Below are 12,904 nucleotides of genomic sequence, written 5' to 3'. Positions count from 1 at the left end.
TGGTTGCTCTTACAGTACTGACAACCATTTATCTCACAGATTCATTCCTTATGTAAGGATGAGATATTTCTCCACAGGCAGTTTTCTCCTTGAACATCAGACACGCAGATTGTCTTGATCTCTTTTTAGTTTCTTAAACTTTTTTGTTTATTGTACAGATTCTGCTCAAAATTTGGACACTGAGGGTGGATTTTTCAAAAGCGCTTAGTAGTGTTGGCCTAATGTTTGCTCTCACTGATGACAATGGGAGTTTTACCAGTGGCAGAGTTAGATTAATGGGGAACACTTTTCAAAATTCCTCCTTTAAAATTTTGTGTATGTCTGAAATTCAGTTTTCCTTATTTTATTACATGCATGGTCACCTGTGCTGATTGTACTCAAGCTGTTAGGTATTTCAATAACAAAGGTTTTAATTAAACTGGGGGAGCTGGGGACTGCCAGATAGCTATGAGAACCAGGGTTTAATTTCCAGGTACAACATGATTCAGACAGCAAAACTAAAATTGTGCCTTGATACATCATATTCTAAGTTCTTTGGGCAGAGGTTCTGTCGTTCTCGGTGCTTTGTATAGTGTCTATCACAATGAGGGCCCTGATTATAAATAAATATAAAAGAGGGTGCCAGATTGCTGCAACCTCTGATCTATCCCTCTGCACTAAGGCCACAATGTGTTTACACAGTTGATGAGTACTATTACCATGAGGATAGGTACTAAAGCTCCTCTTGTCTCTTGCTCACTTTGCTTCAGTTGTGGCATCATGCTCTCAGACAAAAGTGCTAAATTCAAAAAGGCTGAAAATAGGTTAAGAAAAGCCCCAATTTATCGGTTCATAATTTCTTTAGGTCCACTAGTTTCACAGAATGAAAGATCCCAGCCCTGAAGAGTTTACAGTCTAAATAATGGATAAGACTGACAAGTGAGGATATACACAGTAGAGCTGTGTGAATAACTGATTTTTTTTTAAATTTATTTTCTGGCTGGACCAAAACATTTTTAAAGACCCAGTTTGGATTGACCCACAACAAAAATGTCAAGGTTTTGATTAAACAAAAAAGTTGGGAGGGGGGATTGTGGGGTTTTTTTGGTTGAACAAAACATTTCGTTTCAAAGGGTTTTTTTAACTTTTTTTTTAAAAATTGAAGTAAAAATCAAAATGAAAATTTGTTTTAAATTAAACATTTCATTTAGGAAGTGGTGAAATTAAACAGCATTTCTTCAGAATTTTTTTCGTGTGTGTGTGTTTGGTGGGGCAGAGGGCAATACATGATTAGTGTTGTTTTTCCCCAAAACAATACAGCAAATTTGACATGAATTCACAAATTGTTTTAGTCAATCTGAATATGTTTAAAAAAAATTTCAGCTGAAAAAATTGACCTCACTCTTATAAGCAGGAATAGGGCAGGGAGAGTAATGAAATGGGATAGAGAGATCAAATTGGATTGTTAGTTTGGTTTAGGCATGTGTTGGGTTCAGTTTTGTGTGTCTGAGCATAAACCACTCAAGTTTGTAGGGTGTTGTAGAAGTGAGTTCTTGGGAATGTTGTAGATGTTTAACAAAACAGTTTTTGGAAGAGTATTCAAAATATAAAGATCAGCATAGGAAGAGCAGAGAATGCTGTGTGAAAAAGAAGTCAAAGGCAGTTGGAGGTGGGCAAGGCAAAAGGGGACATGAAAGAATAGGTTGGTGACATAGGTGCAAGTTGCATGATGTGTGCTTTGCAAGTAAGGACAAGAAGTTTTAAATTTGCTACACACAGCTATCTGGAGCTGTTGTGATCTATCATGTGGATGTTCCATAAATAGGAATGATTTGCACACTATTGAGATTTTTTTAAACTGTAGGAAGACAAGGAAAAATTGTTCATATCTGTTCTCATGTTCCAGACTATGCATATGTTACAGAATGTTGAATTACCTGCAGTTACAAGATAAAGTGCTCACAGTCAGAAATTGGAAGGGTCCCCATCCCCTACAGAAGATGACAGCAGATACCAGAGACGATGGAAAAATAATATACATAGGGCTGGGAACAAAAAAGAGACTTTATTTATTTGCACCCCTTTCCTGGGCTTCCTCTGGAAGATTGACAGGCATAATATCTAGAGAAAGAAAATGTTTAAAACAAGCTCCTCAGCAGGGTAGCTAACCTCTCTAAGTTGCTGAATTATTTTATCAGTTTGTGTTTTGGTAATTGTGTAACACTAAAATCAAAATGGTACAATGAATGATTTTGTAGATGTTAATTCACTGATCTTGACTCAGCTCCCCTTACTAATTAATATTTTCTGTTCTGTTTGTCTTATTCTATATAAAACACTTTAAGAATAGCACATACACTTTCATAGCACTCTTCATCTTTAAAGCACTTAGAAACCATTAACAAATCCTCATGACACTCCCATGAGTGAGAAATATTGTCCCCATTTTTCAGATAGAAGATTATATATAGAGTTGTTAACTTTTATTAAGGAAAAAGGAATCAGCTACCAAAAAACATGTGAAGCAAGTAATGTGAAGGGTCAGACAAACTCAGGAAAGCAAGGACATTCAGAGACTCCACTCTCCATTATCTGGTCCCATGTTGCCTGAGCATTGCAGTTGGTTATCCAAACCTCATCTTAGAGCTAACTGAAGTAGCTGAAGGAAAACAATGAGTTCATTAACCCTGAGTGTCAACATTAACTTTTGTTTGTTTTGCAGGTGCGGTTTTTTTTGGGGGGGAGGGGGTGTTAGTGACATTAATGGACTTAAATTTGGGTTAATGATTGACTATACTTACAAGCAGGACTTCTAAAAATATTTTAATGCAGTGATATGTTGTCTTAATAGAGGCAAGATCCTTCTGTCTGCTGTGCTTAGTTTCCAAGTCAAGTGGTTTAATTAAAAACACTGTCTCATTCTTTCTGTTCACTGCATGCATATTACACCACATTTAATCAAAAAGCAGTTCTGTGAGCCCATGCTCTTGGGAATTCTGAGAATTTCTAAACTTTGGCAACTGCTGCAAAGTGACCTGACTAGCAACTGCACTGCAAATTATTAAAAGTGTTCATTAAGCCTGTACAGGGTAAAGTCCACCAGCTACAATACATTGTTTTATAAAACTGTTGTTGGGGATTAAACTGTTTGATTTGGGAGAAGTTTGCTTAAATGGGAACGGTGAAGCAAATTAGCCAACAAATGGTGATGTTTATTGCTCCTTTATGATGTGTAAATATTACTTTTTAAAAAAAAACATTTTTCACATTAGGACTATCAGGTCTTAACTCTCCCTTTTCAGTTGGAGAACTTTTGTAAAAACCTGGAATATCTGAAAAAGCTGAAATATCTGGAATTACAGCTTGAAGCACAGGCTGATTTGGGAAGTTTAGGCTTCAGGATCATGTCTGGAAGAGCTGGAGGGTTCAATTACACTTTTTAGCCTGCAACTTGAGCTGCTTTGCCTCAGACTGATATCAGAAGTTTCCACCTGGAGCTATGATGTCACCACCCAGGTAATCCAAAGGTTGCTCAAGTCCACCAGCAAAACAGAGTAAAGTCATTCATAATTCTTCTGTACTAAAGGCAGAGAATAAAATACAAACATCTGAGGCCAATATTATATACCCTGAAAGGAGCAAAGGAACCAAGCCATTTTTAAAAACATAACAGCAAAACTGTCCTAAAATAAGAGGTTTTCAATAACGTGTGATCCCAAATTCATAACCGCACGTAGCTAGAGCTTTAAAAACATACAAGTACAAGGGATAGAATGGCAGCAGGTACTGGGATGTAGGCTAGAGACACTCCATCAGTTTGAATCTGTCTTAGACCTGAAATAAATGAAAATGTAATGCCATTTAATGGCTGCTCAGTGACATGCTATCAGCTGATGCTCTCAGTCCAATTCCTGGAGATCATTTGTTCACAGAGTGGACTTAACTGGTACCGTTAGCAGACTCAACAGAGGTCAGTGTGCGACATGCATTAAGCATGAACTACCATCCAAGGGGTGAGGAAAGACAGTTGCAGGGCAGAGCAGGTAAAATTAGCCCATGTTCTGCTCTGCAAAGAGTTACAAAGTGATCTCACAAAACTGGGCAATAAAATGGCAGATTAAATTCAATGTTAATAAATGCAAAGTAGTGCATTGGAAAACATAATCCCAACTATAAATACAAAATGATGGGGGTCTAAATTTGATGTTACCACTCAAGAAAGAGATCGTGGAGTCATTGTGGATTGTTCTCTGAAAACATCTGCTCAATGTGCAGCAGCAGCCAAAAAAGCTAACAGAATGTTAGGAACCATTAGGAAAGAGAGAAATCCATATATAATCCACGGTATGCCCATACCTTGAATACTGAGTGCAGTTCTCGCCACCCTGTCTCAAAAAGATATATTAGAATTGGAAAAGGTACACAGAAGGGCAACAAAAATGATTAGGGGTATGGTAGGGCTTCCATATGAGAGATTAATAAGACTGGGACTTTTCAGCATGGAAAAGAGATGGCTAAGAGGGGATATGATAGATATCTTTTAAATGAGAAAGTGAATAAGGAAGTGCTATTTACTCTTTCACATAACAAGGACCCAGGGTCATCCAATGAAATTAATAGGCAGCAGGTTTAAGACAAACAAAAGGAAATGCTTCTTCACACAACAGAGTCAACCTGTGGAACTCTGCGGGAGGATGTTGTGAAGGCCAAAACTATAATAGGGATCAAAAAAGAACTAGATAAATTCCTAGAGGATAGGTCCATCAATGGTGATTAGCCAGGATGGGCAGGGATGCAACCCCATGCTCTGAGCGTCCCACGCCTGTTTGCCAGAAGCTAGGAGTGGATGACGGGATGGATCACTCCATGAGTGCCTGTTCTGTTCATTCCTTCTGAAGCACCTGGCACTGGCCATGTCAGAAGATTGGATACTGGGCTAGATGGACTATTGGTCTGACCCAGTATGGCCGTTCTTATGTTCTTGTACTTGTTCAGTGACTAAACACAGCCAACAGCTGTCAAATCAGCAGTGCTTTTTAAGATTAGTATGATTTGTAGAGGCTTCAATAGAGATCAGTCCCCAAAGGAAGGAGATTGCAATCTACATAGACAAAGGGAGGGGAAACAGGCACATAGAGGTGAAGTGATTTGCCACAGGTTACACTGTAGCAGAAACTGGATTAGAACTCATCTCTCCTAAATCCCAGGCTCACCCTATTTTATGGATTACACTCCCTCTCAAACACTTCCTAACGAAAAAATTATCAAACTTTTACGCTGTAAAGCCAAGTAGTCAAAGATCAGGGAAGACAGGGCAGTTTTTCTGATATTTTATTTTGAAATGAATATATTTGTGATTTGGAATTTAACGTAGATTTTAGGGGAGGGGAGACTCCTCACAAACTTTTCCGCTCACGTATGAGGCAAAAGTGTCAGCAAGAGGGTGAGTTTCAGGTCGAAACAATGATGGTTTTAGTGGCTCAGTAGATACCATACAGTGACTAAGCGCCAAGAGGAGTTGCTTTCCTGATCGCACCTATTGTACCCGGGTTTTGAACCGGTATTTCCTGTTCCACTCTCTCCAGCCAGAGCCAGGAGCGGGGGTGGCCAGAGGGAGAAGCTGCCAGTAAATGGCAGGAAGAGAAGGCACCGAGTCTGGGGTAAGTGAGCGGATCGGCTGAGGCTCTGTTTTGGTGTAGGATCAGCTGAGAGCCGAGCGCGTGCTGGAAAGTTTGTGAGAGTTTCCAGGCAGGATCCCTGCACTTCAGGGGCGATTTGCTCAGCCGGGGGAAGGCCAGGAGCTGGGCTAATCAAACGCAGGCGAAGCGTGAACGCCCAGTCCGGTGGCGTGCGCAGGACTGGGGCACAAACCTCCGACGGGCAGCGCTTCCGTGCACGGGAGCTCCCGGCTCCACCTCCCTTCCCGCTCGCTGGGCGACAAGCGAGGGCCTGGCCGGGCGCGGGAGGTGAGACTCGAGCGGCAGGTGCCTGCTGGGCTTTCCCTGGATCGCTCCAAAGGGCTGGGCCCGCTCCCAGCCCGGGCCCCGAGCGGCGCGCTCACCTGCCCTGCTGGAGACGGCGAACGCCGCGGCCCTGGATTAAACACCTCCCCCTGCCCTCCCTCCTTTTCCCTCTGCCTCCAACAGGAAATAGCCTGACTCAGAGACACACTGCAGCCGCACCGCCTTCCCCAGACGTGCCAGGCTGCAAGGGGGCCGGCGAGCGCTCAGCTCCACAAGGTGCGCGGGCTGCTGCAGGGTCTGTCCGCTGCGGGCGCCTTTCCAGCCGGCTCAGCGCCAGGTATGTCACTTATCTGGGCGAGCGGGAGAGGGGCTGAGCCTTTGGGCTCCCATTTGAAGCGGCTTCTTTGCTTAACTTTTGCTTCCAACACCCTCTCCCTCCCCCGCCCCCCCCGAGTTTAGTCCTTAGGGGAAACAATGGGGGAGTGTGTGCGCGGGGCTATTGCGGGACAGGGAAGCGAAGGATGTTTTTCCCACTCACCCACGTGTGCGCTAGGCGCTTCGCTTGTTTGTTAGCCGGGACTCTTCCAGCGTAGGTGACGCTGGCAGCAGGAGGGGGAAGGAATTGTTCCCGTTTGTTTGTTTCTGTTCCCGTCCAACCCCTGTTTAGAATAGCTCCTTGTGCAGAGGTGCGCAAAGCAACCTCCTGATTTTTGGGGAGGGTTGGAACTGAACATCCGGCTGCTGGCGCTGTGCAATGGGGCTGAACAAAACCTCTGTTCTCCAGCCGGTGGCAAAGTTCTGCTCCGGAGCCCGGCTTCCCTAAACGTTGGGCATATCTCTGATCTGGATCGGGAATCTGCGTCTCACCCCCATCTCTGCTTTCCTGCCCTTTTGTGGGCGTGCGCCGTGGTTGAGAGAAGCCTTGATTGGGTGTGTGTGGCTGGCTGCACATTGCTCTCTGTTTAGCCTCATGTTAAATAGGCAGGCTGCCTGCCCCTGGCGACAGGAGGGAGGGGCTCGTCTTCCTGGCTCATACTACCAACCTCTCCTCTAGGGAGTGTGAATAGCGAGAATCTGATTTACAGATGATCTTTACTTTAACAGGATTATGGGCCTATATGTTTCTGTTTGCACATTAAGTACTTTCAGGGAGACTATGATACTAGGTGGGAAGAGCTGTCACTGAGGAGTCAGATAGGCTTTGTTAGTTTTCTTTCTTGGAGGGCGGAGGAGAAGCGCACACCAAAATAATAGGGATTTAGAATGTCTTTACAATACAAGTTTCAGAGTAGCAGCCATGTTAGTCTGTATTCACAAAAAGAAAAGGAGTACTTGTGGCACCTTAGAGACTAACCAATTTATTTGAGCATAAGCTTTCCTGAGCTACAGCTCACTTCATCGGATGCATTCAGTGGAAAATAGAGTGAGGAGATTTATATACACCCAGAACATGAAAAATGGGTGTTTATCATGCACACTGTAAGGAGAGTGATCACTTAAGATGAGCTATTACCAGCAGGAGGGTGGGGAGAAAACCTTTTGTAGTAATAATTAAGGTGGGCCATTTCCAGCAGTTAACAAGAACGTCTGGGGCGGGGGGGAAGAGAGAGAATAAACAAGGGGAAATAGTTTTACTTTTTGTAATGACTCAACCACTCCCAGTCTCTATTCAAGCCTAAATTAATAGTATCCAATTTGCAAATTAATTCCAATTCAGCAGTCTCTCCTTGGAGTCTGTTTTTGAAGGTTTTTTTTGGTTGAAGAATAGCCACTTTTAGGTCAGAAATCGAGTGACCAGAGAGATTGAAGTGTTCTCCGACTGCTTTATGAATGTTAAAATTCTTGACATCTGATTTGTGTCCATTTATTCTTTTACGTAGAGACTGTCTGTCTAGTTTGCCCAATGTACATGGCAGAGGGGCATTGCTGGCATATGATGGCATATATCACATTGGTGGATGTGCAGGTGAACGAGCCTCTGATAGTGTGGCTGATGTGATTAGGCCCTATGATGTGTCCCCCGAATAGATATGTGGACACAGTTGGCAACGGGCTTTGTTGCAAGGATAGGTTCCTGGGTTAGTGGTTCTGTTCTGTGGTGTGTGGTTGCTGGTGAGTATTTGCTTCAGGTTGGGGGCTGTCTGTAGGCAAGGACTGGCCTGTCTCCCAAGATTTGTGAGAGCGATGGGTCATCCTTCAGGATAGGTTGTAGATCCTTGATGATGAGTTGGAGAGGTTTTAGTTGGGGGCTGAAGGTGACGGCTAGTGGCGTTCTGTTATTTTCTTTGTTGGGCCTGTCCTGTAGTAGGTGACTTCTGGGTACTCTTCTGGCTCTGTCAATCTGTTTCTTCACTTCAGCAGGTGGGTATTGTTGTTGTAAGAATGCTTGATAGAGATCTTGTAGGCGTTTGTCTCTGTCTGAGGGGTTGGAGTAAATGGCAGTTGTATCATAGAGCTTGGCTGTAGACAATGAATCATGTGGTGTGGTCTGGGTGAAAGCTGGAGGCATGTAGGTAGGAATAGCAGTCAGTAGGTTTCCGGTATAGGGTGGCGTTTATGTGACCATCGCTTATTAGCATCGTAGTGTCCAGGATCTCTTGTGTGGACTGGTCCAGGCTGAGGTTGATGGTGAGATGGAAATTGTTGAAATCATGGTGGAATTCCTCAAGGGCTTCTTTTCCATGGGTCCAGATGATGAAGATGTCATCAATATAGTGCAAGTAGAGTAGGGGCTTTAGGGAACAAGAGCTCAGGAAGCGTTGTTCTAAGTCAGCCATAAAAATGTTGGCATACTGTGGGGCCATGCAGGTACCCATTGCAGTGCCACTGATTTTAAGGTATACATTGTCCCAAATGTAAAATAGTTATGGGTAAGGACAAAGTCACAAAGTTCAGCCACCAGGTTTGCCGTGACATTATCGGGGATAGTGTTCCTGACGGCTTGTAGTCCATCTTTGTGTGGAATGTTGGTGTAGAGGGCTTCTTCATCCATAGTGGCCAGGATGGTGTTTTCAGGAAGATCACCGATGGATTGTAGTTTCCTCAGGAAGTGGTGTCTCGAAGGTAGCTGGGAGTTCTGGTAGCATAGGGCCTGAGGAGGGAGTCTACATAGCCAGACAATCCTGCTGTCAGGGTGCCAATGCCTGAGATGATGGGGCATCCAGGATTTCCAGGTTTATGGATCTTGGGTAGCAGATAGAATACCCCAGGTCGGGGCTCCAGGGGTGTGTCCGTGTGGATTTGTGTTTGTGCTTTTTCAGGGAGTTTCTTGAGCAAATGCTGTAGTTTCTTTTGGTAACCCTCAGTGGGATCAGAGGGTAATGGCTTGTAGAAACTGGTGTTGGAGAGCTGCCGAGCAGCCCCTTGTTCATATTCCGACCTATTCATGATGACAACAGCACCTCCTTTGTCAGCCTTTTTGATTATGATGTCAGAGTTGTTATTACACAGTACTAATATTGGTAACAACAGTAGTTGGAATTAAACAGATGAAGTTTCAGACAAGATTTAAAAACTGAGATTGTTTCTAAGGTAGTTGGAAGCCTCTAAACCCCAAGGTTGGGCCCCCATAGAGGCAACCACAAATCTACTTTGATTAAACTCTGGATGTGACAGAGCATGGGTACAAGAAGCCCATTGAGATTAACTAGAATCACAGAATATCAGGGTTGGAAGGGACCTCAGGAAGTTATCTAGTCCAACCCCCTGCTCAAAGCCGGACCAATCCCCAACTAAATTATCCCAGCCAGGGCTTTGTCAAGCCTGACCTTAAAAACCTCAAAGGAAGGAGATTCCACCACTACCCTAAGTAACGCATTCCAGTGCTTTACCACCCTCCTAGTGAAAAAGTTTTTCCTAATATCCAACCTAAACTTCCCCTACTGCAATGTGAGACCATTACTCCTCGTTCTATCATCTGCTACCACTGAGAACAGTCTAGATCCATCCTCTTTGGAACCCCCTTTCAGGTAGTTGAAAGCAGCTATCAAATCCCCCCTCAATCTTCCCTTCTGCAGACTAAACAATCCTAGTTCCCTCAGCCTCTCCTCATAAGTTATGTGTTCCAGTCCCCTAATCATTTTTGTTGCCCTCTGCTGGACGCTTTCCAGTTTTTCCCCATCCTCCTTGTAGTGTGGGGCCCAAAAGTGGACACGCTACTCCAGATGAGGCCTAAACAATGTCGAATAGAGGGGAAAGATCACGTCCCTCGACCTGCTGGCAGTGCCCCTACTTATACAGCCTAAAATGCCATTAGCCTTCTTGGCAACAAGGGCACACAGTTGACTCATATCCAGCTTTTTGTCCACTGTAACCCCTAGGTCCTTTTCTGTAGAACTGCTGCCTAGCCATTCAGTCCCTAGTCTGTAGCAATGCATGGGATTCTTCCATCCTAAGTGCAGAACTCTGCACTTGTTCTTGTTGAACCTCATCAGATTTCCTTTGGCCCAATCCTCTAATTTGTCTAGGTCCCTTTGTATCCTATTCCTACCCCCCAGCATATCTACCACTCCTCCCAGTTTAGTGTCATCTGCAAACTTGCTGAGGGTGCAATCCACACCATCCTCCAGATCATTTATGAAGATACTGAACAAAACCAGCCCCAGGACCGACCCTTGGAGCACTCCGCTTGATACTGGCTGCCAACTAGATATGAAGCCATTGATCACTACCCGTTGAGCCCAATGATCTAGCCAGCTTTCTATCTACCTTATAGTCCATTCATCCAGTCCATACTTCTTTAACTTGCTGGCAAGAATACTGTGGGAGACCGTATCAAAACCTTTGCTAAAGTCAAGGACTAAAACATCCACTGCTTTCCCCTCATCCACAGAGCCAGTTATCTCATCATAGAAGGCAATTAGATTAGTCAGGCATGACTTGCCCTTGGTGAATCCATGCTGACTGTTCCTGATCACTTTCCTCTCCTCTACGTGCTTCAGAATTGATTCCTTGAGGACCTGCTCCGTGATTTTTCCAGGGACTGAGGTGAGGCTGACTGGCCTGTGGTTCCCCGGATTCTCCTTCTTCCCTTTTTGTAAAGATGGGCACTACATTTGCCTTTTTCCAGTCATCTGGGACCTCCCCCAATCACCATGAGTTTTCAAAGATAATGGCCAATGGCTCTGCAATCACATTCGCCAACTCTTTTAGCACCCTCGGATGCAGAGCATCCGGTCCCATGGACTTGTGCTCGTCCAGCTTTTTTAAATAGTCCCGAACCACTTCTTTCTCCACAGAGAGCTGGTCACCTCCTCCCCATGCTGTGCTGCCCAGTGCAGTAGTCTGGGAGCTGACCTTGTTCGTGAAGACAGAGGCAAAAAAAGCATTCAGTACATTAGCTTTTCCCAAATCCTCTGTCACTCTCCCTCATTCAGTAAGGGGCCCACACTTTTCTTGACTTTCTTCTTGTTGCTAACATACCTGAAGTCCAGCGAAGGGCAACAAAAATGATTAGGGGTCTAGAACACATGACTTATGAGGAGAGGCTGAGGGAGCTGGGATTGTTTAGTCTGCAGAAGAGAAGAATGAGGGGGGATTTGATAGCTGCTTTCAACTACCTGAAAGGGGGTTCCAAAGAGGATGGCTCTAGACTGTTCTCAATGGTAGCAGATGACAGAACGAGGAGTAATGGTCTCAAGTTGCAGTGGGGGAGGTTTAGATTGGATATTAGGAAAAACTTTTTCACTATGAGGGTGGTGAAACACTGGAATGCGTTACCTAGGGAGGTGGTAGAATCTCCTTCCTTAGAGGTTTTTAAGGTCAGGCTTGACAAAGCCCTGGCTGGGATGATTTAACTGGGAATTGGTCCTGCTTTAAGCACGGGGTTGGACTAGATGACCTTCTGGGGTCCCTTCCAACCCTGATATTCTATGATTCTATTCTATGAAGAAACCCTTCTTGTTACTCTTAACATCTCTTGCTAGCTGCAACTCCAGGTGTGATTTGGCCTTCCTGATTCCACTCCTGCATGCCCGAGCAATATTTTTATACTCCTCCCTGGTCATTTGTCCAATCTTCCACTTCTTGTAAGCTTCTTTTTTGTGTTTAAGATCAGCAAGGATTTCACTGTTAAGCCAAGCTGGTCACCTGCCATATTTACTATTCTTTCTACACATCGGGATGGTTTGTTCCTGTAACCTCAATAAGGATTCTTTAAAATACAGCCAGCTCTCCTGGACTCCTTTCGCCTTCATATTATTCTCCCAGGGGATCCTACCCATTAGTTCTCTGAGGGAGTCAGTCTGCTTTTCTGAAGTCCAGGGTCCATATTCTGCTGCTCTCCTTTCTTCCTTGTGTCAGGATCCTGAACTCGACCATCTCATGGTCGCTGCCTCCCAGGTTCCCATCCACTTTTGCTTCCCCTACTAATTCTTCCCGGTTTGTGAGCAGCAGGTCAGGAAGAGCTCTGCCCCTAGTTGGTTCCTCCAGCACTTGCACCAGGAAATTGTCCCCTACACTTTCCAAAAACTTCCTGGATTGTCTGTGCACCGCTGTATTGCTCTCCCAGCAGATATCAGGGTGATTGAAGTCTCTTAGGAGAACCAGGGCCTGCAATCTAGTAACTTCCGTTAGTTGCCGGAAGAAAGCCTCATCCCCCTGGTCTGGTGGTCTATAGCAGACTCCCACCACAACATCACCCTTGTTGCTCACACTTCTAAACTTAATCCAGAGACTTTCAGGTTTTTCTGCAGTTTCATTCTGGAGCTCTGAGCAATCCTACTGTTCTCTTACATACAATGCAACTGCCTCACCTTTTCTGCTCTGCCTGTCCTTCCTGAACAGTTTATATCCATCCATGACAGTACTCCAGTCATGTGAGTTATCCCACCAAGTCTCTGTTATTCCAATGACCTCGTAATTCCTTGACTGTGCCAGGACTTCCAGTTCTCCCTGCTTGTTTCCCAGGCTTCGTGCATTTATGTATAGGCACTTAAGAATGTATTGGTGCAATGCCTTCTACA

The 12,904-nt window shown here is 44.5% G+C and overlaps 1 protein-coding gene across 3 annotated transcripts in view; it reads left to right on the top strand.

Annotated features, from left to right (window-relative positions):
* The first annotated feature begins 5,542 nt into the window (after window positions 1-5,542).
* TJP2 (tight junction protein 2) overlaps window positions 5,543-12,904 on the top strand; it is a 94,789-nt gene continuing 87,427 nt past the window's right edge. Inside the window, exons 1-2 of one of the 3 annotated variants that reach the window (XM_084629714.1) lie at window positions 5,543-5,639; window positions 6,126-6,279. The gene's annotated coding sequence lies outside the window, so the exon portion shown is untranslated. The remainder of the gene's footprint in view (window positions 5,640-6,125; window positions 6,280-12,904) is intronic. The other 2 variants (XM_084629716.1, XM_084629717.1) reach the window with 2 other exon arrangements.

This window comes from Lepidochelys olivacea (genome assembly GCF_965140295.1).
Source record: "Lepidochelys olivacea isolate rLepOli2 genome assembly, chromosome: 5".
Lineage (NCBI taxonomy): Eukaryota > Metazoa > Chordata > Testudines > Cheloniidae > Lepidochelys > Lepidochelys olivacea.
Note: the sequence above shows the minus strand (reverse complement) of the source record. Positions and strands in the feature narration are given on the sequence as shown.